This window comes from Capra hircus, chromosome 3, assembly GCF_001704415.2.
Source record: "Capra hircus breed San Clemente chromosome 3, ASM170441v1, whole genome shotgun sequence".
Taxonomy (NCBI): domain Eukaryota; kingdom Metazoa; phylum Chordata; class Mammalia; order Artiodactyla; family Bovidae; genus Capra; species Capra hircus.
The window spans coordinates 2,202,625-2,230,072 of record NC_030810.1 but is presented as its reverse complement, the minus strand read 5'-3'; the positions used below and the strand labels follow the sequence as shown (position 1 = coordinate 2,230,072).

Genomic DNA, 27,448 nt, shown 5'->3' with positions numbered 1-27,448 from the left:
CTTGGGTGAAACTGCCTTCCAGAAACGAACAGAAAGCAGACAGGCCTCTCTGCAGGCTTCCGGCGTCTGTCCAGCATCCCAGGACCATCTTTTCTCCTCCCTCATCCCAAGGAAAACAACCCCACGTTCGCTCTGGCCACTCCCTTGGCAGGTTAAGGGAAGGTGTGTCGTGGGACCCAGAGCGGCAGGGCGGGAGGGCAGCTCGGAGCAGGCCCCGCGGGCCTAGGGGTGGACAGCACCGTGAGGAGGAAGCGTCGCCATCGGGGCGGGGGGCCCTGGGGGAGGGCTGAGCAGAGGGGAGAGGCGAGCCCAGAGGAAGGCTGGGCCTCGGGAAGGGGGGCCACCCCGCTGGAGGGAAGGGGCCGCACAAGTGCTGGGGGCGTGGGTGGGGAGGTCAGCGGTGGGGGCCGGGGGCCAGCCAGCCACGGGGGCCTCCTGCAGCCCTGGGGCCTCGCTGGAGGTGCGTGAGCGCCGGCAGACAAGCAGCTGCAACGGTGAGAGGAGAAAGCACCGTGACATCTGCCCTGTTGGTGACCATCGAGCCGGGAATTGATGCCATGTGTCCGCAGGGCCCTGCTCACCTCCAGGCCTCCCCGCAGCCCCGAACTCCGGTCCCAGCCACCCACACCCCTCCACTCTGCATCCCTGGGAGAAAGCTCAGGGACCGCGAGGCCCACCCAAGCGCCCGGCTGAACCCCGGCAGGGTACCACCCTTCCTCGGGGTGCCCGCCAGCTGCCGGCCTCTCGGCCACCGCCTCCCCAGGACCCTGGAAGCCTCTGCAGCGGTGTTGTCTGAGGGATGGGGGAGGACAGCAGGAGTCTGTCCTGAACCAAGGCGCTGACAGGCCAGGCCAGGGGGCATTGGGTGTGGGGGCGCGGGGGAGGGCCAGACCCAGAGCTTCAGCCCCAGCCAGGGGCATGTCTGCTTCTCTGGGCTGTCAGGGTGAAGCGGGAGGGTGGGACATGGGGCCCTGGACCTGGCACAGGCCTGGCTGGTGCTGGCAGCTGGGCCACTGAGGGGAGAGGACGGGGTCAGGCCTGAGAAGATGGACCACAGTGATAAGGGGGGATGCGCTAGGCGACCATCACAGAGACAGTCCCCAAAGGCTCCTCGTAAAGGAGGTTTGACAAGGCTCCTGTGTACGTGCACAAACACACACGTGTGCACACACGTGCATATTCAGTGTATCACTTAATGTTAACCTCATATAGAGTGTGCCAAGCGGTATATATTTATTGTACATCTTGTTTTATAGAGTTCCGTATACACATAGTTATTGTATATACATTCGTCTCTCACCATCTTTTCCTTTAGAGCTGGCAAATGTTAGAATAAGAGCAACATGTCTTTTTAAAAATCGAACAGAACTGATGTTTAACAGGTACAGAGTTGCAATTTTGCAAGATAAGGTTCTAGGGAACTTCTGTATAACCCTGTGAATTCACCTAACACCAGTGACCTATATACATTTAGAAATGGTTAGGATGCTAAATTTTATGTTAAATGCCAAGTACCACAATTAACAATTAAAAAAAAAAAAAAAAGCTGGAAGTGGTGCAGGGAAAAAACAGGGCTGCCAAAGGGTGGTCGTTCCCAGACCAGGGTCAAGTGAGCCCCTGGGAAGAGCCTCCAAGCGAGGGTCCTTGGCTTCACACAGGAAAGAAAGCGAGAGCAAGGCAGTGAAGGGCAAGCAGGTGCATTTAGGGAGGAGCATGGCAGGACGGCATCACTGACTCGATGGACCCGAGTCTGAGTGAACTCCGGGAGATGGTGATGGACAGGGAGGCCTGGCATGCTGCGATTCATGGGGTCGCAAAGAGTCGGACACGACTGAGCGACTGAACTGAACGCTCCATAAGCAGAGTGTGAGCTGTCCCAGCAGGCGAGAGGCGGCCCCAGGGCACTGGGTCATCTTAGAAAGGGACAGAGTGCGGGATGATTCGGGTTCACGGGCTGGGCAATCTCACGGGATGACAAGAGGGAGGGAGACTCTGCCTGTCCTGAAGAAGGTGGGGAGACTTCCTGGAACTGGGGCGCCACCCGCGTTCTGGCCTTCCAGCGCAGCTGCGCCTGTAGGTGCGCCATCTAGATGCTAAGGTGTTACAGTGAACAGGTAACGAGGTTCGGGTCTACTGGAAACCCAACCTCCTGCAACCCTCGGCTGAGCTGGCTGGAACCGGCTGTCGCATCCTGCTGCTCTTCTCGGCTGTGTCCTTCTGTGAAGCGCGTGTCCTGCCCCCTTCCTTCCAGTCTCATTCCTGCCTCTGCGGCTGAGTCCCACGATCATGAGAAGCAGAGGGACAAGGGTCCATCTTTGCCGCTGCTTCTCTGGGGGCTGAGTAGGGGTGTGACCCTGCCTGTCAGGGAGTAAACACTCTCTGAGTGCCTCCTCTGGGGGCCCCAGGGGCAGGAGGGCATCTGGCTTTAAGTCTGGGCGGCAGTACGGGCTGGAGTCCTCAAAGGCATCATCTCGGTGTGGAACCCTCATAACTGCTTCCAGAGCCTTCCTGGGGGTCTTCACGAGGCTCCTCTGCAGCAGCACCAGAGCCCAGCAGTGCAGGCCTATAAATGACGGGAGACTTGGAAGGCAGGTTAGGCGTCTGACGACCGACGCTGTAACTGACACAGGAACTTGGCAGGAATCACCAGGATTGTGACCCTCAGCCTTATGGAAACTTCACATAAATTCTACAGAAGTCTATCGCTATGAATACCGTCGACCCAGGGCACAATCAGAGGCTTGCCACTCCTCTGACATTGCTTCCCATGTAGTTGAACATATTAAATAATGCTGGTCAATTCAATGTCTCAGGGCCTCTCTTCCAGGAACCTTCTACAACCATCTGTATCCATATTATTTGTCCCTAACTTTTTCCCATTCTGAAACGACCAGCTCCAGGACAAAAAAGACTGGCAATTTCTTTCCCTTTAACAAATGTGTTCCATTCCTCATCTTCTTTCACTGAAACTCACACCTTACTTTCCTGATGCACTGAAATGGTTCTTTTTTACTAGCTTTAATTCCCTGATAGCTCAGTTGGTAAAAACTCTGTCTGCAATGCAGACCCTGGTTCAATTCCTGGGTCGGGAAGATATCGTGGAGAAGGGATAGGCTGCCCACTCCAGTATTCTCGGGCTTCCCTTGTGGCTCAGCTGGTAAAGAATCTGCCTGCAATGCGGGAAACCTGGGTTCAATCCCTGGGTTGGGAAGATCCCCTGGAGAAGGGAAAGGCTCCCCACTCCAGTGTGCTGGCCTGGAGAGTTCCACGGACTGTATAGTCCACAGGGTTGTAAAGATTCAGGCATGACTGAGTGACTTTCACTTTTCCCACTTTCTTTCGCTTAATAACATTATATCATTTTAACCCTTAACAACCTTACCTCCAGCAAAACTGATGAGCAGAAAGTAACTGTAAACGGTCATGTCCATACTTCCTGGCTGGAAAACTTACGTTTTATGCTTCCTCTCCTAAGGCAAAGTTAGTAAATTTAGACGCCGCCCCCCCCAACCCCGACCCACCCAGCAACTAATACTCTAATACAAATCCTATCTGAAATGACCCAGATAGTCAGTGAGTTCTCACCATTTAATTTAGTCAAGTCTTAAGTTACCAAAATATAGAGAGACTATTTTAGATAGACAGGCCCAAAACAATTATTTCTACAGTTTACCTAAACGTTCTTATCTCATTTACATTTACTTTCTTCAAATGTTTTTTGTTTGATTTTACTTACGAGTTACTTACTTTCCTTGCTGACAAATTTGCAACAGATATAAGACGGCCTTACTACACTCTAATAAACCTAGGTACTCTTGCCTGGAGAAATCCATGGACAGAGGAGCCCAGGGGTTGCAAAGAGTCGGACAAAACTGAGCAGCCAACACTTTCACTTTTTTTCAAGCCTAGGCACAACAGAAGTGCTCTTCTTACTACTGGTGACTCGTAAAGACATGTCTATACGAACCGAACCACACGCTTAAGTTACCTTCAGTACCAGACATCAATTCAGTACTGAGAACTTCCCAGGTCGTGTGAACCTGAAATGCATTCTGGCCAGATTTTTTTTTAATTTCTGAGTATTTCTATCAGCTCTTAGTTTCTTTATTCCAATTAACTGGAGCCCTTTTATGAAGTAGTTTTGGCAGTGCCACACATGGACGACACATATAGGTTCGTATGAACACACAAAACATAGAGACCTTACAGTTCCCGTTCCAGAACCTCAGCCACGATTCAGCTGGCTGCTGTGGATTCAGTCGCCCAGTCGAGTCTGACTCTTAGCGACCCCATGGACTGCAGCAGGCCTCCCTCCCTGCCCCGCAGCACTTCCCGGAGTTTGCCTAAGTCCACGCTCACTGCCTCGGTGATGCCAGCCAGCCGCCTCATCCCCTGGCCCCCTCTTCCCCTTCTGCCCTTAATCCTTTCCAGCATCAGGGACTTTCCCAATGAGTCGTCTGTTCTCATCAGATGACCAGAATCCTGGAGCTTCAGCTTCAGCATCAGTCTTTCCAGGGAACAGTCAGGGTGGATCCCCTTGCCATCCGAGGGACTTTCAGGAGTCTTCTCCAGCACCACAGTCCGAAGGCATCGTTCTTCAGCGCTCAGCTTTCTTTACAGTCCAGCTCTCACAACCATTCGTGACCACCGGGAAGACCACAGACTTGACTACACGGCCCTTGGTCGGCAGAGCGACGTCTCTGCTCCTCAGCACTGTGCGTGTCACCGCTCTCCTGCCAAGAAGCGATCATCTTCCGGCTTCACGGCTGCAGCCACCGTCCCCAGTGATTCTGGAGCCCAAGAGGAGGAAATCCGTCACTGCTTCCACTGTTTCCCCTTCTGTTTGCCATGAAGTAATGGGGCCGGATGCCACGATCTTAGTTCTTTCAATATTTGGTCTTAAGCTGGCTCTTCCACGCTCCGCCTTCACCCTCATCAAGAGGCTCTTTGGTTCCTCTTCGCTTTCTGCCATTACTGCGGTGTCAGCAGCATATCTGAGGTTGCTGATGTTTCTCCCGCCTCTCTTGATTCCAGCCTGTAACTCATCCAGCCCAGCACTGCTCATGATGTGCTCAGCACATAGGTTAAACAAACGGGTTGACAGCAGACAGCCCTATCAGACACCTTTCTGTATCTTGAACCAGTCAGTTGTTCCGTACAGGGTCCTAACAGTTGCTTCTTGACCCACATACAGCTTTCTCAGGAGACAGGTAAGATGGTCTGGCACTTCCATCTCTCTAAGAGCTTTCCAGAGTTTGTCATCACCCACACAAAGGCTTTAGTGAGGTTGATGCAACAGAGATAGATGTTTTTCTGAAATTCCCTTGCTGTCTCTATAATCAGCAAAAGTTGGCAATCTGATCTCTAGTTTCTCTTCCTTTTCTAAACCCAGCTTGGACATCTGGAAGTTCTTGGTTCACATAATGCTGAAGCCTAGCAGGCAAGGTTCCAAGCGTGACCTCACCAGCACGGGAGACGAGTGCGGCTGTTCTACGGTTAGCACACTCTCTGGTACTACCCTTCGTGCGAACTGGGAGGAGGACTGACCTTTTCCAGTCCTGTGGCCGCTGCTGGGCTTCCAGATTTGCTGACGGAATGAGTGCAAAACCTTGACGGCATCATCCTTTAGGGATCTGAATAGTTCTGCTGGAATTTCATCACATCCACTGCTTCTTAAGGACCATCTGACTGCACACTCCAGGATGTCTGACCTGGGTGACTGACCACACCGTCGTCGTAACCCAGTTTATTAAGATCTTTTTATACAGCTCTTCCATGTATTCTTTCCATTTCTTCTTGATCTCTTCAGCAGCTACTAGGTCTCTACCATTTTTATCCTTTATTGTGCCCATCTTTGGGCAGAACGCTCCCTTGGTATTTCGAATTTTACTGAAGAGATCTCCAGTCTTTCCCCTTTTGTTACTTTCCTATATTATTAAGCACTGTTCATTGAAGGCCTTCCTGTCCCTCCTAGATATTCTTTGGAACTCTGTGTTTAATTCGGAGAAGGCAATGGCACCCCACTCCAGCACTCTTGCCTAGAAAATCCCATGGATGGAGGAGCCTGGTGGGCCACAGTCCATGGGGTCGCTAAGAGTCAGACAGGACTGAGCGACTTCACTTTCACTTTTCACTTTCATGCACTGGAGAAGGAAATGGCAACCTCTGGATGTCGTTTCCCCTCTCTCCCTCGCTTTCCGCTGCTCTTCACTCTTCTCTCCCTCGCTTTCCGCTGCTCTTCACTCTTCTCCTCACAAGCACTCTGCTTTCTCGCCTCTCTCTCCTTCGGGACGGTCCTGCTCGTGGCCTTCTGCACACTGTTACAGAGCTCTGCCCGTCGTCCTTCAACCACACTGGTAACTAGATCTAGCCCCTTGAGTCCACTCGTTTCCTCTTCTGCGAAGTCATACGGGATTTGACTGAAGTCATACCTGGCTGGCCTAGTGTTTTTCCTGGTTTTCTTTAGTTTAAGCCTGAATGTTGCTATGAGAAGCTGATGATCTGAGCCACAAGTCAGCTCCAGGTCTTGTTTTTGCTTTCTCTATCTCTGACTACAAAGAACACAATCAATTTGGTTTCAGTACTAACCATTTGGTGACGTCCCTGTGTAAAGTCGTCTCTTGTGTTGTTGGAAAGGGGTCTTTGCTACGACTAGTGCATTCTCTTGGCAGAATTCAGTTAACCTTGGCCCTGCTTCCCTTTGTTCTCCAAGGTCAAACTTGCCTGTTACTCCAGGTATAATCCTGACTTCCTACTTTTACATTCCAATCACCAGTGATGATTAAACATCTTTTTTAGGCGTTAGTTCTAGGAGGTCTTCAAGGTCTTCACAGAACTGACGAACTTCAGCTTCTTCAGCATTGGTGGCCGGGGCATAGACTGGGATTACTGTGACGTTGAATGGCTTGCCTTGGAAATGAAGAGGTCATTGTCATTTTTGAGGTTGCACTCAAGGACTGTATCTTGGACTCTTTGGTTGACTATGAGAGTCACTCCGTTTCTTCTATGGTATTCTTGCCCACAGTAGTAGAGACAGTGGTCATCTGAGTTAAACTCGCCCATTCCAGTCCATTCTGGTTCACTGATTCCTAGGATGCCGACGTTTATTCTTATCATCTGCTTGACCAGGTCCAGTTTACCTTGATTCGTAAATTTACCTAACATTCCAGGTTCCTAAACAATACTGTTCTTTGCAGCATCAGACTTTACTTTTATTGCCAGACACAGCCACAGCTGAGCATCATATCTGCTTTGGCCCAGCTGCTTCACTCACTCTGGGGCTCCTGGTACTTCCCCTCTGCTCCTCCCCAGGGGCATGCGGACACCTTCAGGCTCCTCTGCTCCCCCCCAGGGGCATGCTGGGCAGCTTCAGGCCTGGGGGACTCATCTTTTGGCATCATATCTTTTTGCCCTTTTATACAGTTCATGAGGTTCTCACGGCAAGTGTACTGGGATGGTTTCCCATTTCCTCCTCCAGTGATCACGTTTTATCGTGATTCAGGTACAACAATGTAAAGTCTATCAGTTACAAGGAGTTGGATTCAAATTGGACTTCAGGCAGGTGAAACAAAGCATGCTCACTGTCTAGACGACTAAGCTCTTTTTACTACTACTTATGGAAGAGACACTTGAGGTTCCTATTCTTCTTGAACAAGTCAAGTTCCAAATCACCTACCCTCTTTCCTGACACGTGAGCTTTAAAAGGCTAGGGGAAATAAGGGCTCCTGGAGGAAAGTGGTTCGAGTACTGTCGTCTCAAAGGTGTAGGAGAAATACCAGCTCCTCCTTGGATCACTTCCTCCTCTAAAGCCAGACTTTGTTTTTTTTTTTTTAGTACTTACTGGTCTCTGAAAATAAATAGGGGAGGTCTTAGGAGTGGTAAAAGAATTGGTGGGCTTTGGATTATTTCGGGAGCCACCCATCTGTCTGGTAGAGCCTAGATTTTTAAAACAAGGATCGTTTGTTTCCTCAAAGGAAACTGGGTGGTTTACCTCAATGATTATCAAAGGACAGATGGGGCCATGCAGCTCTGTCGGCAAGTCTCACTGACCGTCATTGAGCTCAGGGAGAAGGCCTCCCCCAAAATCCCTACCAGGCTCTGAATCTCAACTCTGGTCAGTTTTGTCAGACAGTGGCCTCCCACTTCAGTAATCCATTCATAAACACTTCCGAGGATCCTCTCTGAATTTAAGCAGTGTGGCCTTTGATCTAAGAGGCTTGCCTACAGCCTCAGACGGTCCCATCTCTAAAGGTAGCCTGACAGTTTTAACCCAACTTTTCTGTCCATCCCATTTCCATCTCAACCTCAAGTTTACGAGCACACAGTGTGTGGGCGTTCCTGCTGTCCATGACTGTCTGGATTCATCCACTCAAAGGCAAAGAGATTCTAGGAGTCTGGGTGCAGGGGGAAAGCAGAAGAAACTTACCTTTAGTTCCAGCTCTGTGAAACAGTTTAAAAATGCAGATGGGGTAGAATGGAGACCTCCTCTGGCTTAGGACCAGGAGGCTCCCCTGACCAAGGGCAACTATTTTCCTTGGCAAAGTCTCCCAAAAGGAGCCGGGGGTGGGGGGTGGGGGCAGGGCAGGGTCCATCACTTGGCTTGGGGTCTTCCCTCCATTTCCATTATTACACAGGACTGGAGGAACAAGGGGCCCCGGATACCAGCCAGTGAGGAGCGGGCAACCGTGTTATCTAGTAAGGAAACAACTGTCCCAGCTGTCTGTCGAGGGTCACCCGAGGCTCCGCTGGAGAAACGACCAGGTGTCGTCTGGGAGCCAGGGAAGGTCCTGGGCCCGTCAGGCTCTGATCCTCTCGGCCATCACTGGCTTGGGAGCCCTGAGGCCCCCTTGGGACTGGGGAATGCCCTCCTTCAGGGGCCCCAGAAACCAAGCAGAACCCTGCGGGCTTCCCATGTCTCCCATCTCTCGTTTGTAGGGAACAGACTCATCTCTGACCTTCCCTGAGTTCCAAAGGGCAGATTCAAACAGCTGCTCATCAGGGACAGGAGAGGATGCGTGCAGCCTGGGGCGAGGTCCTGACTCTGCCTCACGGAATACACGTTAACAGTGTCTTTGAGCTTTTTACAGAACTAAAAACCCCGACAAGTGGAAGACATTAGTATTCTTCCTTCCAGAGAAAAAAACCACAGTTTGATATCCCTGAGCAGCTCATCAGGGCCCCTTGAGGCCAGATGAAAGGGGTGCAGGCCCTGCACTCATCCTTACCTTTCCCACCAGCCCTGCCCTCGAGCCGCTGCTAGAAACTCCTCACCAAATCCTCCCAGGTTGGGGCACACAGCTTTTCAGGGCAGGAGCCTGCTGTCCCCTCTGCCTGGCAAAGCAATAAAGCTCGTCTTTTCTATTTCATCCAAAACACTGTCTCCAAAATTCGGTTCGGCTCTGGTACACGGGGGCTGAGTTTTTGCCATCATCCTGTCATCTGTGTGCTGGGCAGGGTCCCGACGGACTTTCCCCATGCAGGGGGCACTCGTCTTTCCAGTGGTCCTCTTGGCCGCACTTAAAACAGATCGACCCTTTCCTGGAAAGGCAGTGGCTCTGACCCAGGCTTCCTGGACCCTGTCCCCACCATGGGCTTCTGCAGGGATGCAAGCCTGACGTGGTGCAGGCGTTGGGGCTGCCACCAGTAATGGTGACTCTTGCTGCTGTCCTTGAATCGTCTTCTTCTTCACCTTATCTCTACCGTTGGGTGCTCCAGAGGCCAAGTCCATGAGCTGACTCTCAGGGGTCTGGGATCTCCAGCTCCCCAGTCGTGACACTGGCGGTAGATGGTTCAGCAGACCGTCAGCCTCTCAGAACTGCAGCTGGCATCAGTTCCCAGTGGTGGACCTCGGGGAGGTGGTCTCATAAAGGGACTGTCTAAAACACCAGGCTCCTGCTGGGAAAGAAGGAACCTTTAAGGGGGTGTGAGCCAGGCACACCCAGTAGGAGGTCTTTAGACCTGGACTGTGGGATAGGTTTGTGAATTTTTGGATGTATGGGTCTTCCCGTACATTTTGGTTAAGACGCCACAGGACATGGGTCTGATGGATCCTGGGCAGATAGTGGCCATTTGTCCTCGTGCTCTCCCTAATATTCAAAGAGTCCAAGGGAGTGTGCTGCAGGGACCTTCATGGGTGGACCCCCTTAAGGGAGTGCCATGGAGAAAAGTTCAACGGCAATTCAGGAGATGGAATAATTGGACTGATCTGTAAAAACCCTGACTCCTGGAATTCAGCAGAAAAAGTATTTAATTAAGCAAGCAACAGTGGGGTCCTTGTGGGCACCCAAAAACCTGTCTGTTTGGTGAGCCTGAGGAGGCCCCTTGGATTAGTCAAGGAAAGCAACAACAACAGTCAGTGGAAGAAAGGCAACCAGAGTCCCAGGGCCGGAGCCCTTCAGAGACAGAGGAAGGGAGAGCTAGACCCTGAGTCAAACAGATGACACAGCTCAGTACAAGCCCCAGCCGCCCTGAGGTGAGGGGAGCCCTAGCCCAACAGGAGATCGGGATTATGCCCTTTGGGGTCCCTTTATGGTCGCCAGAAAAGATGCCGCAGGGGGAAAATGGGGCACAAGAGGATGGTCGTGTCCCAGGTACTAAGTGAGTTCCTGGGACGGGCTGCCAAGTGAGGGTCCTTGGCTCATGCAGGAAAGAACTCAAGAGTGAGGAAAGAGGCTTGTTTAAAGAGACACACGCTACACAGACAGCGCAGACCTTCTCAGAAGTCCAGAGGCAGCCCGAGGGCATGGGGTCATCTTGGAAAGTGTGAGAGGGCCCCTAGTGCAGGGGGGTTGGAGTTTATGGGCAGGGCCACGTCACAGGATGACAAGGGGGAGGAATATTCTGTCTTCAAGAAGGGTGGGCATTTCCAGGAACTGGGGCACCGCCCACCTTCTGGCCTTTTATGGTCGAGGTTCCGGTGGGTGTGTCATTTAGATGTGAATCTATTACAATGAGCCCCCTCTACACACACACATTGCAGCACGCGTAGCGAGGCCCGGGGTCTCCTGGGAGCCGGGCCCTTCCGGCACTCGGGCCCGGTGGCTGCTCTCTGCTCTCGTCTCCTGCTGTTAACGGCTGTGCCCTGCTCCCTTCTCTCCTCAGAGACACACACACCCTGTGCACTGCCCAGCTTCTTTACAACATGGACTCTTTCCCTTCTTGGTCCCCAACTTCACGGATGCCTGCTGAGCGTCACTCTCCACCTAGCCTTGCAATCCCGTTTCAGAAACTAAGGAAACACGCGGAATCTGAACTTCCCAGCACACAGTGATACTGACTACTCATCAGAGGCCCCTCTGCTGCATAACCTCCAGGATGTGACAGGGTGAACAAACGCCTGTGTCCTGGTAACCTGACAAAATGACCAAACTTGAGTAAAACACCCTCACCCAGCAAACACGTCGTAAAAAACACGTGTGGCAACTGAGCTGCCACCGGAGTGGGTGACAAGCACGCGCACTCGTGATGGAAGCAGCAGGCCCTAAGAATTAAGAGTAGGGGCGTGGCCTCCCTGAACGGCCGTTCTCAATCATTATAAGGGAAACAGGAAGCCAGCTGAGTTGCGGCGGCAGACAAATGACCCTCGCACTTCAGTTTAGCGTGTTCTAAAAATGCAATTTACAATTCAGCAACATCTTTTTTTTTTAATGTAGTCACTACAACACAAACATGCCTCTTTGTTATCTAACTACATCTGCATGCGAAACACGCTTTAGCTAGGAAACTGTAAGGTCTGGGGAACTGAAACCCATTTCTCAAATTCAAAAGAAATGAAAAGGAGAGAATAAAGGTGCATTTTATTCACATGCAAAAAAATGTAACTGCAAGCTGACCTCAGGTCCTCACCCCAAGCTGGTAAATGACATACGTAACTTGTCCCCAAGTGGATTCAAGATTACTGTTTCAAGTTATATGACTGTGTGGTAGAACCAAATCCACCTTGAACCAAATGCAGTGCCGTTTGCCTTCACGCTTAAGGAAATGGTATATTCTGCATTCAACGGGAAGGCTTCTCAACCTTGGCTCTGGCGACCTCCAAATCATCTTGGGGCGAGAAACCGCCTCCCTGAGGCCACCACCCAGGACATCGTGCACACGGGCTCTGCCCACCGAGGCCGGCGCTCCCGCAGGGAGAGGAGGGGACAGAGGGCTGCCAGGCTCTGATCTCACCCGAGGTCCCCCGGATCTCTGTACTCCTCACCGCACACAAGCACACCAACGGGAGCTGGGTTCCCAAGCTCGGCGGGGCACGCACCCACGTAACGGATTAAAATTAGGCACCCTAATCATTAAACTGTCACTGTGAGAGCCAGGAGTACCTTTTTTTTTTTTAGAAAATGAATAGGCGAATTAATGGATTTCTTTATTTGCTTCAATGTGATCGTCAGCCTGTCTTTTATTATCGAGGCAGTCATAAAAAAATGCTTCGGCCATGTATGCAAATTAAATCATTAGTATCTTCCCAGTTACGTGACTGCTTGTTTCTACTGCTGATCTCGTCTCCCCGTTTTGTTCCTTTACCATTGGCTGCTCCGTCACACCCGACTGTTTGTGGCCCCATGGACGCTGGCCCACCAGGCTTTTCTGGGCAGGGGACTCTCCAGGCAGCAGTCCTGGAGTGGGGGCTCTTCCTGACGCAGGGACTGAACCCAGGTCTCCTGCACTGCAGGCGGGTTCTTTACTGACTGAGCCACCAGGAAGCCCAGTATTAATGATGCTGGAGACGCTTCAGTGAAACACTCCGAGGCCCTACAAGAAATCCTCTCTACTCCCCGCCTCTCTGACCCCAGAGCTGCAGGCCCACCCAGTGGTGACCAAGACGGCTCCCCAGGGACTGGACAGCCCCACCGCCACAGGGCACTCCGCACGGCGGGCCCGCAGGACCTCGGGCACAGAGGGCCACGGGCAGAGGGTCTCCCTGGCTCCTTCGCTGAGCTCCTGGCAATGGGAGGCCAGGAGAAGCCAGCCCACCCCAGGTGGGAGCTTCAGGTAACAGCTTCTATTTTACCTAAGAAATCAGGTAAAGCATGCATCCTGCTTCAAAACACACCCACGTTACACGCATGTCTATGTTCACATTAAGGTGTCTCACCCACTGATTTCACCAGCTTCTGGCCGGGCTGCCAATGCCCAGGAAGACACACCTACTTCTGGTGCCCACCACCCCCACCTGCTCCCCCAGCAGCCTCCTGGGGCCCACCTTCCTGAGATCCTGCACTGCTGAGCCTCGCTAAGCAGACCCGTCACTCACACTGCAACTCAGCCTTGCCTGTTCATGAGCAAACTCCCCTGTCCTGAGCTGGGATTCCAAAAGAATGAGACTGGCTGTTGGGAGATGGAGCCAGAGGGGGAACATGTGGCGGAGGTAAGGCCAGGGGCCGGCACGGGGACGCAGGCAGGGCAGAGACAGGGCCCGGTTTCTTAACCACCCGGCCAGATCAGGGGCCTCAGTGCCTAACTTCCCCGAAAATCACAGCAAAGTCCTCAACACACACACAGTCCACGGTGACGCCACAGAGAAATGCTCGCTTTCCAGTCCGACCACTGAAAGGCCGGCCGGATAACCAATGACAACTGACTCCTTTCTGCCCCATGTGTGCCTCAAGGCCGCCAGTGCTGCAGCTGGAAGGCAGGTGTGCGCCCCGGTGCCCTGACCCAGCTCGGAGCGCTCAGCGGGGACGTGCCCGGACACTGGAGCCCGAGAAAGCCGGCCGCGAGGCAGAAACAGGGCAGACGACGCGAGGGCAAGGACGGCCATCCTGAGCGTGTCAGCGACTGACAGATGAGACCTGCGTGCACCTCTCAAGACGGGAAGCCACGAACACCCTGGGACAAGAGTGGCCCGGGCACCCCGTGCCCCCAGGCAAGGCCGGGAAGCTGGGGCTCTCCGGACCTCAGCAGCTGCGGGGGCTGCTCATACCCCATCTCCCCTTTATCAGGAAGCTTAGCCTGGGCCTTGATGGGCTGAAAAGGTCCAGGAAGTCCCTAAAGTGGCATGCGAGATGGCATTTTTGAGTGTCTCTCTCACAGGGAAACATTAATAAAACAGAAAATAACTCTGCATCGTTAGGACCCCAAAGGTGGGTCAGCTGTCTCAGAGACAGGCTGCACTACCATCAATCCCAAGGGCCCCGCCCCACCTCTGACCAATAAAGAGTACACCCAGATGGCGTCTTCACAACAGCTTAAGGAAACCCCCGAGTAAGGCAGTCCCTGGGGCAGGAAGGCCTGGCGACGCCCAGCTCCCCCCGTACCCCTGGAGCACAGGCCAGCACGGGACAAGGTGGACCCAGGGGCGGGAGACGGCAAGGGCCCGGGCAGAGGGGTGCCTGCGGGGACCCCGTCCCCCGTTCCTGATCCTCTCACCAGCCCAGGCCCCTCGGCACTGCACGCAGCCCCCCGTGGGACTGGCGTGGTCCCAGGCCCAGGGCCCCTCCTGCTGTGGGAGCAATCCCTCCCCCAGCCCCCCAGGTAACAGCCCAACTCCAGGCCTTATGGAGAAATCTTGACCCTCGGTGCCCCTAGTTCAAAGGCCCCCAAACCTCTTCACATCGTGGTGGGCAAAGAAAAGTGCCCACGCTCAGCACCTCCGCTGAGCAGTTGGGGAGCCGGCCCAGGCGACGGCGGGGCCAGGGCTGGAGGAGGCAGGCCCAGCTGCGGCTCGGCGCCAGGCGGCCGTCCTGAGTCCCGAGCTAGAGCAGGGTCAGTCCTGGGGAAGCGTGGATGGCGCCTGTTCTCTGATGAGGGGCCACAGGGAAGGGCCGAGGCTCAGGAGACAGCCTCGCCCGGACCCCGCCCTGGGTGCGTCTGAAGGACCGTGCGACAGCAGGACGCGGAGGCCCCACCGAGGTTCGCCCACTCCTCGTGACGGCCCCCGGAGGGCACCGGGGGGCAGGAGAAGCAGGGGCCAGGGTCACAGGCTCCAGGAAGGGAGGACACCTTCTTTCGCTCCCAAAGCTGAAGGGGGCCACCGCCACCCCTCAGAGGCAGCCAGGAGCCTCCTGTGGCGGCCGCGCGGCCCCGACTCGGGCAGGAGCGCGAGCCCGGGACGAGGGAGTGGTTCAGAGCTGCGACAAGACACGGCCCTGCCCACGTCGGTGCCCCACTGAGGCCAGGGCACCCTGGCAGTCGGCGCTGGCAGAGCAAAGAGCAGAGACGGGAAGCGGGAGCGGGTCACCGCACTCACGTGACGGCCGCCCAGCCACAGGAGGAGCCACGCGACACGGGTCCGCGGCCCCTCCGCGCGGACTTGCGGGCTGAGGCTGCAGGGGAGAAGGGTGCTCTCACGGGTGGGCTCAGAACAGAAGAGGGTGCCGGGCCCAGGGGGCCCGCTGACCGACAGGCCTGAGGCCCCCGCCGCGCCTGCCCTGCTCGCTGGGACACGCCTCCAGGCCAGCCGGAGCGCTGGAACGTGGCGGCCCGGCGGCAGGCCAAGAGCCGCGCGGCTGGAGGAAGCCCTGCCATGCGGCAGCCTCAGGAGCTCAGCCTGCCAGAACCAGCAGGTCCCGCCCCACCCAGCCCCCAGCCCTGTTCGGGGACAGCTCTCACAACCCTTGTGCTCGAGGACGCCCGACTGGCAGGGATCAAAGCACAGAGCACCTCCGCTCGGCCGATGAGGAAGTAGGGAGGACTGAGCCGCGAGGAGGGGGTTCAGCACCCAAGCGTCTGGGCGCCCTGGCCCTGGGATCTGCTCCTCGGCAGCGGGGCTGGGGTCAGCCCAGCCAGCAGCTCCTGCACACCCGACAGGACAGCGACAGGAGCTGGCCAACCAGGGTCACACATGTTCACGCATGTGCCCGTCTGTGTGCGTGCGTACCTGGGCTGTGTGCAAGGGAGGGCCGCCCTTGCCAAGGCTGCACCCCCAGAACCTCACTGTGGGCTGAAGAAGGGGGGCCCAGAGGAGGTCGCTGAAGCAGGGCTGGCCTACCCACGGCTCCAGCGCCAGCACTGGGCGCCTGCCCGCCCGCCCGCCCCGCACCCCCTGCAGACCTCCAGCTCCCTCCGCAGCTCAGGCTGTGCCTCCTCACACCATCCCACGGGGCCTGCCCGGCAGGGACCCCAAGGCCAGCCACACCACCAGGAGAGTCTCCACCTCCAGGCTCAGGGAAGAGCCCCCTCAAGAAAGAACTGCTCCTGGCAGGGAGGGTGCAGGCCAGAGGTTCTCTGCCTCCCCCTTGGGGGCACCTCCCACCCCAGGGAGGGGCCAGCACCCAGCACAGTGAGTAGGGATGGAGTGAAGCAGGCCTGCGCCCCCCCGCTGTCACAACGCAGCCAAGCCAGGGCTCTTTGCTCGGACTCTGCAGCAGGGGAGGCCAGGGGCAAGGGCAGGGCACCCTGGGGCGGCGTGGGCCTGTCTGCAGCAAGGCCTGCACACTCCGATTTTCCCACCCAGCAGCACAGCCCAGGACAACGCCTGCGCTTCTGACCTAGGGTCCCAACCCGCGCGTGAACACAAAGGCACGGGCTCAGATGCGCCACCCGGCACAGGGGCAAGCCCATCCATCAGGCTCCCTGTCTTGGTGTCAGCTGCCCCACGGTCAGCCGGGAGCAGGAAGGGGAGCCAAGCCACAGGGGCGCAGGGCGAACAGAGCGTGTTTAACCACAGCAGGGAGCCTGGCGCAAAAGGAACGCCACCAGACACAGGCGGAGGCTCCCATCCGGGGAACCGGAGCCCGGCAACAAGGGCGTGTCCTCCTCTGGTGCAGCCTGGTAGGGCTGGGCCAGGCCCCTTGCGATCGCCCCTGAGCCCGATGACAACCCTCCACAGCAGAAACTCTCGTGCCCAGTTCGCAGATGAGAAGACTGAGGCACCCCAATGTGGCAGCCCATTTGTCTCGTCCTCAGGCCCGCCGCACACAGGCTGAGGTGACGGGGCGGGCGGGGCGGACAGGACCAGCTTGGCACAGTCTCAGGATATCCCGGCGCGTGGCCACCTCCAAGAGCAGCAGGCCAGCTGGAAGGGCCCAGCCCCCCGTCTCCCAGCTCCGCTGTCCCTGCTCTACGGGCCGCTCCGTGGGACTGCCGCACCCTGCGCGTCAGCCATCAGAGGAGGGCAGGGAACCCCTGACAGGCTCCTACTCAACCTCTCCCCACTGTGCCATCGGCAGTAGCCCGGCCTCCAGGGCCCAGCGCATGACCAGGCAGAGGAACAAAACCCAGGAGGCCAGCAGAGAGCCCTGACCAAGGCCTCGCTTTCTGACCTCGCTGAGCCCTCCCTCCTCCTCGTGAACGAGTGCCAGTGCTCTCCTGGGAGCTGCCCGTGGCTCCGAGAGACAGGGTCTGTGAGACGGTCAGCATGTCGCTGCATACAAGGTGCCCACACGCAGGCCAGTCTGGAACTGCGCCTGGGCTACAGAGGGCAGGGCCCGAGGGGGACGCTGCCCGCGGGCCCACCTCAGCCTCTGCCCCTCCCTCTCCTCTCCATCAGCAGCAACATTCCCAGGAGGGCAGCTGACTCCCCAGCCAGCTTCTGGAAGAGGCTGACCCACACGGGGCACCCGACACCCCTGCCTGGCCACAGCAACCGTTCAGAGCGGACGAGAGGCCTCAGCCAGGGTGAGCAAGTGAGTCCAGGAAGCTCTGCTGTCCGTCCTGGAGGACAGCAACTGGTGAGCGTGCAGTCCCGAGGGCAGCCAGCAGGGCCACCTCAGCACCGGGAAGCGGACTCGCCCAAAGCAGGGGGAAGACACAAGGCCTTGATGAGCTGCAGGGGGGCTGCATCAAGCCCTGCCTGAGCCCTGCCGCACCTGCACTTCCCCGAAAGCACATCAGTCCACCCCGCGCGCTCGGAACCCTCCGTGGAGAGGTCCTCCCTGCGTGATGGGTCCCCTCTGAGCGAGACCTCCTGCAGACACCTTCCTGCTCACGCTGAGCGCCGCTCACAGAGAACTCCTGGTCAAGCGCAGGTCCCACAACCTCAGGGAGGACAGTCTGGCCCCGGCCTGTTCCTCCATCTGCTGAAAGCCACCTTATCTGACGCACTGTCGCCTGCCCTGGGGGCACACCCACAGAGCCACCCCCAGAGGGCTGCACCCCTGGGCGCCAGAAGCACCCACCTTTCTGTCTCTAAATCGGCCCCCTCCCCCCATCCTGGGAGCACATCCCCGGAACACTGCCACCAGGAGCCAGCCCCACGGCTCCATCCTGGCCCAGGCGCTCAGGCCACACCGCTTCCCCAAGGCCGCGGCAGGTGAGGGGCATGCTGTCCTCGGAGTCCCAGCTGGTGCCTCCTCAACAACAGTGGAAAGAGGGGGAAACGCAAACTCGCAACTGGGTTTGCAATGCACATCCACGTCGTCCCGGGAGGGGCCCCTCTGTGGACACCAGGAAGCGCCGTGGACGTCCACCGCCCCGGCTCACGGACCACCTGGCAACCAGGGACCTCGGCACCGCCGGCTGGGGACAGATCCCGCAGCGGTCGAGGCCCTGCGTGGTGGCGGAGCAGCCCCTGCCTGCGCTGGGCCCGCGCTGGGCGCCTCTCACGCAGGGCAGCGCTCTGGGAGCCAACACTTGAAGGCGTGCTGCTGAGCTTTCGAGAACAGGATCTCTGCAAGCCACGAAAGGGTGCCTGCGAGGACAAAGACAGACAACAACTGGCTCCCAAACGTGACTGAGGTCCTCCAGGGAGGTGCTCGCCCAGCCGTGACTTCAGCAGACGCAGGCAGAGATGCCTGGAGCTGGCGTGGGGGCCTCAGGGAGCCTGTGAGTGTGTAACGTACATCAAAGGCCCGGCCGCCAGCCCTCCCCTTGCAGACAGCATCCCACCTGAGACCCAGCCTGGGGAGAGGCTCCCGGCCGCCTGAGGAGCAGCCCTCTTCCACCCCCGCTCAGGACACCCAGCTCCCAGAGAAGAGGCAGCCCGCTGGGCGAGCACACCATGAAGCTGAGCCCTCAGGCCCAGCCGCCTTAACACCAGGGTCTGTCCTCTGCACCCCCGTGCCACAAGAAGCCTGGATGGCTGCGGACACCGTCCTGAATGCCTGCTGCTGGACACGCAGCACGTCCACAGGCGGGACCCACACTCACAGGGGCGGGACCCACACCCATAGGGCAAGGTCTGAGGAGCCACGAGGAGAGGAGGCCCCCGAGACGAGAGCAGAGGCCCACCGCGTGCCTCTCTGCGTTTCAGCTCCGTCCTCTCTGATGAGAGGAATTCTGAAAACAGGAGCTCCCTCAAGACGCACCCAAGTGTGGACGAAGACAATCTACTCCGACAGGGACACACTTCCCCGGGGGAGGGTGGGACGCCTTTTGGGAGCGGTCAGAGGTCATGCTTAGGCCGCTGCAAATCCAGCCAGATGCGGACCACAAACCTCGAGAGGAGACAGAAGGAGGCACGTATGCGCCCTGTGACAAGCCCTGTGGCGCGTCCCTCCAACCCGGAGGGCCGGGAAGGAACCTCGCTTCAGCCCTCACACTGGCAAGGGCAGGCTTTCCAAAGAACGGGGCTGAAACACCTACTATGGATTTTCAGTGCAAAATGTTGCATGAATTCCTAGCAGAGAGGTTTCTGACCCACTGGAGCACTGCCCGGCCGCTTCTCCATGACTCTCCTCACAGGTCACACCCCCGGAGTGCTCCCCTCTGCACTTTCCGTCATCAACGACAGGCCCCTGCCCCGGGGGGTCGTCTACGTCCGCACCCCCAAGAGCTGGGGGGCGGGCTCACCAGGCCCCCCAACCCCTCAGCCCTGAGGGTGGAACCTCCGTTCTGGGAGGGCTCCGAGCATCGTCTTGGAAGCCCCCACCACCCTCCTCAGCAGAGGCCCAGGCTCTGCTGACCTGCTGGCGTCCTACTCCAAAGGGTCTGCCGGGAAGCCCCTCGGGGGCCAGAAGGGCTGAGAGCAGGCTCCCTCCCGATGTTTAAGACCAACAGCTGGATGAGACGCTGGCTCAGGCCCCTTCCAGAATGTTCCTGATGCTGACTGCCAAGGCTTGGGTCCAGACGGCTACTCTTAGGAGTCCTGGGCCTGGGAGAGGGCTTCAGGTCACACAGGTGGCGGGGAGAGAGGAAGGGCCTCCCCACTGGAGGGTGTGGGACCAGGACCCCTGCCCCTCAGTATGGGCCGCCCCAGCTGAGCAGCCTGCCCACCCCAGCCTCCCACAGCCTGGCGCACCTGCGTGGGGTTACCCCACCCCTAGCCCGTCCCCACCAACGACTCAGCTCCCTGCGGCTGGGGCCTGACCAAGACGGAGCCACGGGAACCGCCTCTGGGCCCCTCGATACCAGAGCATCTGCTCGACTCCCTCCTCGCTCGTGGAAAGCATCCTGCGTGGGCGAGGCGCAGACTGCTTGCAAAATTCCTGTTGCTGTTCAGTCGCTCAGTCATGCTTGGCTCTTTGGGACCCCATGGACTGTACCCGCCAGGCTCCTCTGTCCAGGGAATTCTCCAGGCAAGAATACTGGAGTGGGTTGCCAATTCTTCCTCCAGGGGATCTTCCCGACCCAGGGATGGAACCTGCATCTCCTGCAATGGCAGGCGGATTCTTTACCACTGAGCAACTGATCAATTAGAAACTTTCTAGAAACAGGCTCCTTCTCACCACCGCCACCCTTCACCCTCCCCTGTCAAAGTCGGGGCTGGAGAACGGGGGAACGGGGTAGCGGCGGGGCACAGAGTCACCAAAACTGCTCTCCCCGAGTTTGAAAAAGACCCACTGCAGCCAAGAGCACCATGCCAGCCAGCTGACGGTCGCTCCCAAAAGATCATGCAGCTCCACCAACCACAGGCACAACCACCCTCCCACTTGGAAGGCCAGCTCGGGCTTTTAGGCCCTAAGAACTGACTGACTGTTTCAAGCTCAAACAGCAATCCAGCGGAAGCACTTGACCCACACAGACAGAATACTTCATAAACAATGGTGAACAAACAGCCGAACAGTCGTGTTTTTAAAGGGAGCAGACTTCAAAATGCTCAAAAACATGCCCATGTGAAGGTACCATGTTAAAATGATGAGGTTAAACAAGAAAAGACTAAATATTGTCACTAACTGTGATCTGGAACCAGCAGGGGAAAGAGCCTGTGGCGGAGGCAGCGGCTGGCCGCCGGGAGCACGGGCCCCAGGCCTCCGGCCGAGGTCGCACTGCGCTGCGGGCTGTGCATGAGGGCCGCGCTGGCCACTTGACAGCTGCGAGTTTAAAGCTGTTCCTCCCCTCGATCCTCTCTGCATCATAAACCCACTTCCCTTGTATTTATGGCATCTACTTAAGAGCATATGATCTCGGGAATCAGGAGTCCCCAGACTGAGGTGGGAGAAAGCAGGCAATCCCAGCACTCGGGCAGATAGCGGGCAGCTCCTTGGAGTCAGGGGGCCAGCCCGCACCAGGCTCTCCTCCTGGTCCCGCGCGGTACTCTGCAGCCAGCCTCCCAGCGGCTCACGCGGACACTGCCAGGCGCCGAGCACCAAGCCGGCAGGAGGCCCTCGGGGCCCCTCCACCGCACGGAGGCCCCTGCCAGTAAGAAAGGTGACAGTCAACCGCTGATGTCGCAACGAGCCACTGAAATTACACAGCAGATCCCGCTAGGGAGGAGGGAGAGGGTGTGAGACCATGCTCAACGGGGACTGAAGGCACTGCTTGGACTGAGGGGCCAGAGAAGACACCAGATAAAGACAGCCAGTTCCAAGAACTGGGAACAGTGTGTGCAAAGGCCCAGGGGCCCAGGGGGCTTGCAGGCAGCAGGGAAGCAAGCAGACGAGCAGGACAGGGGCTACGGGGTGAGGAGGCAGAACAGAGGGCAGGATCACAGGCCTTCCAGGATCCTACCGCACGGCAGGGCGTGAGCACGGGAATGGCGGAAAGGGTCTGCCCTGGTCACGGCCACCCAGGTACCATCTGCACAGCGCAGCCCGGGCCAGAGCCTGCCAGACGCAGGAGGCCAGCACTGCCTCGGAGAGCTTACGAGACCCAGAGAAACAGATCCCCTCGATTCTTCAATGCCAAGCACATGTGTCAACCTACCAAGGATCTGGTTTTCCTCCCTTACAATAACGAGGTTGAAGAGTATTCGCCCCGCCCCCACGGAAATATCAGACTCTTTAAGAGAAAGTATTACTATTAAAAAGCCATACATGCTTACAGAAACCATTTTTATATATTGTGTAAAATTTAAACAATATCACCAAACATAAAAGGGGCTTCCCTGATAGCTCAGTTGGTAAAGAATCTGTCTGCAATGGAGAAGACCCCAGTTCAATTCCTGGGTCGGGAAGACACCCTGGAGAAGGGATAGGCTACCCACTCCAGTATTCTGGCCTGCAGAATTCCATGGACTGTGTAGTCCCTAGGGCAGCAAAGAGTCGGACTCGACTGAGTGACTGCCACTTACTTCACTTCACAAACATACAGAGACAATGAAAGTTGCTCACATCCCATTTTCCTGGCACCCCAGAAGCCCACTGCTGTCACTCTGGAGACCCGTGAACTTGAAAAGCAGAAAGGACGGGTCCCCTGGATACTGTCCCAGACCCCCTTTTTCCTTTCACTTAACACGCCGAACGCTTCTGCTGCCCAGCAAGCCTGCACAGAGATTTCCACAGGACAAAAATGCCAAAATGTATTTAGTAAGTTCCACCTCTATGAACAATGCAGCAATAACATTCTGTACATATCTGGATACCCATGTGTTTATCACATTCCTCCTAGGAATGAATTCCAATAAATAGAATAGTTGGAAGAAAAGGAATAGCCATTTAAAAATTTGACACAGAAACTTTTCCTGAGAGTAACCAAGTAATTAACAACTGATAAAGGCCAAAGCTTAAACGTGCTTACTGTGCCAGACTACTCTAAGCACTTCTCATATATTAGCTTATTTAAATTTCACAAAACCCATGGAAGAGAATTACTGTTATCACCACCAACAGCTGCTGACAAACAGCCTGTGCTGCTGCGGGGGCATAAACAAATGCTTCCGGCTGAAGTTCTTTATCAGGAAAGCTGGGTCTTTTTATTGTCAGCCACTGTGATTCGCAGATTCATGTGCTCTGCTCATCGTACAATAGGAATGGTCACTGCTTTCTTATTGGTTTGTTAGAGCTCTTTACATATTGACTATTAACCTTCTTTTTTCTCTCACTATGCCTTAACCTCACTTATGCAATCTTTTGACACGGAGAATTTCTTTAACTCTTAAGAGTGTTAAATCTGTCGATGTTTTCTTTAAAGTTTCTGGCTCACTCATACAATATGAACGGATTAAGTCAGTGGTTTTCAAAGTTTCTGATCTTCGGGATGCTCTCTTCCAAGGCAACCCCACAGACAGAACGGTGGAGGCCACTGCACTCCGGCTGCAGTGGGCGGAGGGCGCTGGGTGCCCCCCCACCCTCACCCGCCCGCAGGCGGCCCCAGAAGAGCCAAGCGTGGGGCCAACCACCGCTGGTCGATGGGACCGTCCAGAGCCTTCCCAGCACAGAACACAGCAAGAAACCCTAGGAAACACAGACGCGCCTACGACAGCGCGACACCACCCAACACACCCACGCCTAAAAGGTGCTCCAAACGGCCCTCTTCTCAAAGAGGCTGTGCTCTCCCAAACACCAGCACGGACAATGCTGAGCGTCAGCTTCAAGACCATCAGGGGCCCAGAGCAGAGGCATGGAAGAGGAGGAGTCCGCTTCGGAGGCTTAACACAAACAAGCGCACCAGGCGCTTCAGGTCCATCTCAGGCTCCTCCTCTGCAAAACCGGTAAGAGGAGCCACCTCCTAAGGCCGTGGGGAGAGAGAAATGGGGTACCCATGGTGACTACTTACGACAGCACATGGCCCCAAGTAGCTGCTCATTAAACGGTAGCTACTGGGCTAAGCTACACTCACAGCTGCTCCTTGAACACCGTGGGGGAGAGGGGCGCCAGCCACGCACACGGTGGAGAACCCAAGGATAACGTTATAGTCAGCCCTCCGCATCCGAGGCTCCACAGCTCAGATTCAGACAACAGCAGATGGGGTAGTATCCACTGAAAAACCCACGGATAAGTGGACCCACGTGCTTCAAGCTCACGCTGTTCAAGGGTCAACTGGACGAGTGCAATCATCTCCTCACTAGGAAAGAGAACCAGGCAGGCTCCATCTCTGCTGATGCCGGGCCGGTCTGGCCCCGCCGTGACGGGAGGCAACCTGTGTGGGGCCCTGGCCCTTCACTGGAGGGAATCCAGAAGGTCCGCCGGTCAGAAAAGGCGGCCGAGAGCCCACCCCGCTCCCGAAACAGAGCCACCTACTCCATCTCCTCAGCCACACGAGCCCAAGAGACGAAAATGACCTCCTAACAGAACTCGCTGATCTGAGCTCGGTGACGCGTCTCCCCAAAGAAGCGGCCTGTGAACACACGTTGCTGAGGCGTGTGAAGACGCAACGTCACTTCTGACACAGGGCCCGTCATCTGACTTGAACCAGAGACCCTTTGCTTTTCTCTAACTCAAGGCCAAAAGACCACAACCCACTGCACACTGCAACGTATCCCGACTGACCGTCTGAGACTCAAACCAAGCCCCCTCCAGACTGGCTCCCCAGTCCCCACCCCAGAACCAGCAAGGGCCGCAACCGCTGGGGCAGAACCTGCCCTCCGGCTAGAACAGCGGGGACTCGGGCTGAGCTTCGCAGGCCACAGAGCGAGGGAGCTTCCGCGGAGGCGGGGCTAACGCGGTTCGGCAGCTGATTCCCAGCAGGGATTTCGGGTCCAGGGGCCGCCATCCCACCACCCCAGCAGAGCCGTACCCCGCTCTCTGCATCTCCCCTACTCCCTCCATCAGGTACCAATCTATAGCTCAGGCAGCTTCTGAGCAATGAAAGCCCAGCCGTTTTCAATAGAGAACGGTAGGGACGGATTCTCCAGAAGTGATGAAATGTTTCTTCTGCTCTGGCAATTAAGACGGCACAAAGTCGCCTTTCCTCCGGTGCCACCCCCAACATCAAAGGATGAGAATTCAAAGCCTTTCATGCTGCATTGAAACCTCACAATGCAGCTGGAAAATGGAAGTCGATTACTGGACATAAATATGCAGTAGTTAAAAGCAAAGAGTTAGAACGAAATTCAACTGCAGCAACCCAAAGACGTGCGGAAACTTCCAGAACTGGAGTCCTCCTGGTAAACACGAGGGGCATCCTTAGAAAGCACACTTCTGGCCACTGAGCCAAGCTCGGTCCTCTGGACCCACGTGGCCCAGGGGCCATGTTGTTCTGCCCATCTTGCTACAGTAACGGCCCCCAAGGCCTCCGAGAACATGGCATTTAGAGATTTTTCTTTCTCATGGCTGTGAAGCTGCTGACCACAGAACATTCTCTCTTGGCTCAGGGCTGCTGAGGCCACATCTGTCCTTGGTCCCCAGGCCCCGCGGGCCTCCGCCCCCGCACACACCCCCAGCCCAGGGCTCTCCCAGGGGCGCTCCTGCTGCCAGTTCCGATCACAGGAGAGAGAACTAACCCTAAAGAGGGCAGTGTTACATCTGCCTGCCGCATAAACCGTGCTTCTTTTCTGATTGATTACTGCTCTCTTTAGGAAGGTATTTGATCTTTAAAATAAAAGCCCAGAACACAGAAAGCTATACAAGTCTAACAATGTGTCAGGGTGTGTGTTTTTAAGGCAGGAAAATACTTCCCTCCCACACAAATGTGAGTTCTGGGGGAGATGCCACGGAGCCCAGGGAACAGAATATCTGGGAAAGCTTGCTGGGTCTTAAAAATAGATGATTGAACACAGATTTGAGAATGCTCAGGAGCTACCTGAAAAAGAAAATTAAATCTCACATATTTTTGATATCCAAACTCCATTCTGATGAAACTTCTAAGAGGGTGGCATTTTGCATTTCCAATTATAATAGAGTAATTGTGTTGCCATAGTGACCGCAAAATTCTGCAATAACTTTTGTTGCTTTGTAATTGCTGTAGTGTATATTTGTGTACAAGCAGCTGAGTTTTCTTAATTCAATCCCTCTCCCTCCCCCTGCCTGTCCCCCTCCGCCAGTCACCACCACCACCTTTCCTGGCTCAACCCAAAGAAAATTATCAAAAGCAACTAAAACTCCAGGCCACGGACGATCACAGTACAAAAGAAAAAGTGAAACCAGGCCAAGGTGCAGACCCACTAGTATTACCCCAGTCTTGCTAGGCTGGCGCTGGGCGAGGGCTGTTTACATGTTTACTCCCAGGCCTCCCCGGCTTAGGTGGTTTGTGGGAATAAACAGAAAAGCCTGAGCGGAGGGAAAAGGGGAAGGAAAGTAACTCCACAGGCCCCTTCCCTCCCTCGCCCAGGGCAGGCAGAGAGCTGCTGCAAGCAATTAGGTAGGTCTCTACAGTAATGCAATTAGGATTTAGTTAAGAAAGTCATTAGTTTTAAAATAACTTGAGCTTAATTTCTGCAACACTTTATTTGAAAATTGTGTCACAGCAGGTCAATTTACAACATGCAATAAAGAAAACACGCGTATCAGCTGCTGCAAGTTATTACAAATTTCTGATGTGCATTAAATGAGTACACTGGGTTCCACCCCCGGCCTTTCCGACTGATACGCACGATCTCCTGCTATAACAGTGTCAAATAATTCAACGCTCAATGTAAATACGAGATAATTTGCTTCGGATGCCACGGTGTGAGCTTGCGATGCCGCCAAGCGCGGCTCCCGTCACCTGGGCAGGACGGGGCCCAGGGCTCGGCCTGCCCGCACCCCTCGGGTCGCGGGCGCCCCACCCCTGCCGTTCCGGTCCGGGGCACACACACCCGGCGACGGCGCACCCCCGCCCGCCCGCCCGCCCGCCAGCCCCGGGAGGGACGTTTTTCTGCAAACTCACAGCCTCGACAAAGTTACATAAACGGCGCCCGCCGGGGCTCGGGAGCCCCCCGGCCCACCTGCCGAGGGCTCGGCCTGGACGGGACCGGGCGCCCCTGGGGAGGCCCGCCGGCCGTCCTGCGCCCCCGCCCCGCGGGCGGCCCCCGCCGGGCCGGGGGGCTGCAGCGGGGAAGGTCCGGGACGGGCTCCGGCTCCGCTCCGGACGCCCGCGGGGCCGCGCGGCCTGGGCGCGCGGGGCCGGGCCGGGGCCAGGCCGGCGGGCGGGCGGACCCCCGGCGTCCACCTGCCGGGCCGGGCGGCGGGGGCGTGGAGGCGGGCGGGCGGGCGGCCTGCGGGCGGGCGGGGGGCGGACAATGGCCCGCGGGCCGGGCCGGGGCAGCGCTTACCGCGGCGGCGGCGGCGGCGGGCGCTCCGAGCCGCATCTTCTCAGCCTGCGCCGCCACCACCACCACCACCACCACCGCCGGCGGCGGGCGGGCGGGCGGGAGGGAGCTCGGGCGGCGGCGACGGCGGGGACGCGGCCGCGGCGCGCCGGGCCCAGGCGGCTGAGGCGGCGGCGCGGGCGGGCGGGCGGGCGCGCGGGCTCGGGCGCGGCGGCGGCGGCGGCGGCGGGGACGGTGCTCCGCAAGCGGCGGCCCCACAACCTCCCCTCCTCATTCACAAAAAATTGA

At 56.7% G+C, this 27,448-nt stretch overlaps 1 protein-coding gene across 3 annotated transcripts in view; it reads right to left on the bottom strand.

The window, feature by feature from the left end:
* HDAC4 (histone deacetylase 4) overlaps positions 1–27,238 on the bottom strand; it is a 293,330-nt gene extending 266,092 nt beyond the window's left edge. For all 3 annotated transcript variants that reach the window (XM_018040130.1, XM_018040141.1, XM_018040136.1), the window contains exon 1: positions 27,164–27,238. The gene's annotated coding sequence lies outside the window, so the exon portion shown is untranslated. The remainder of the gene's footprint in view (positions 1–27,163) is intronic.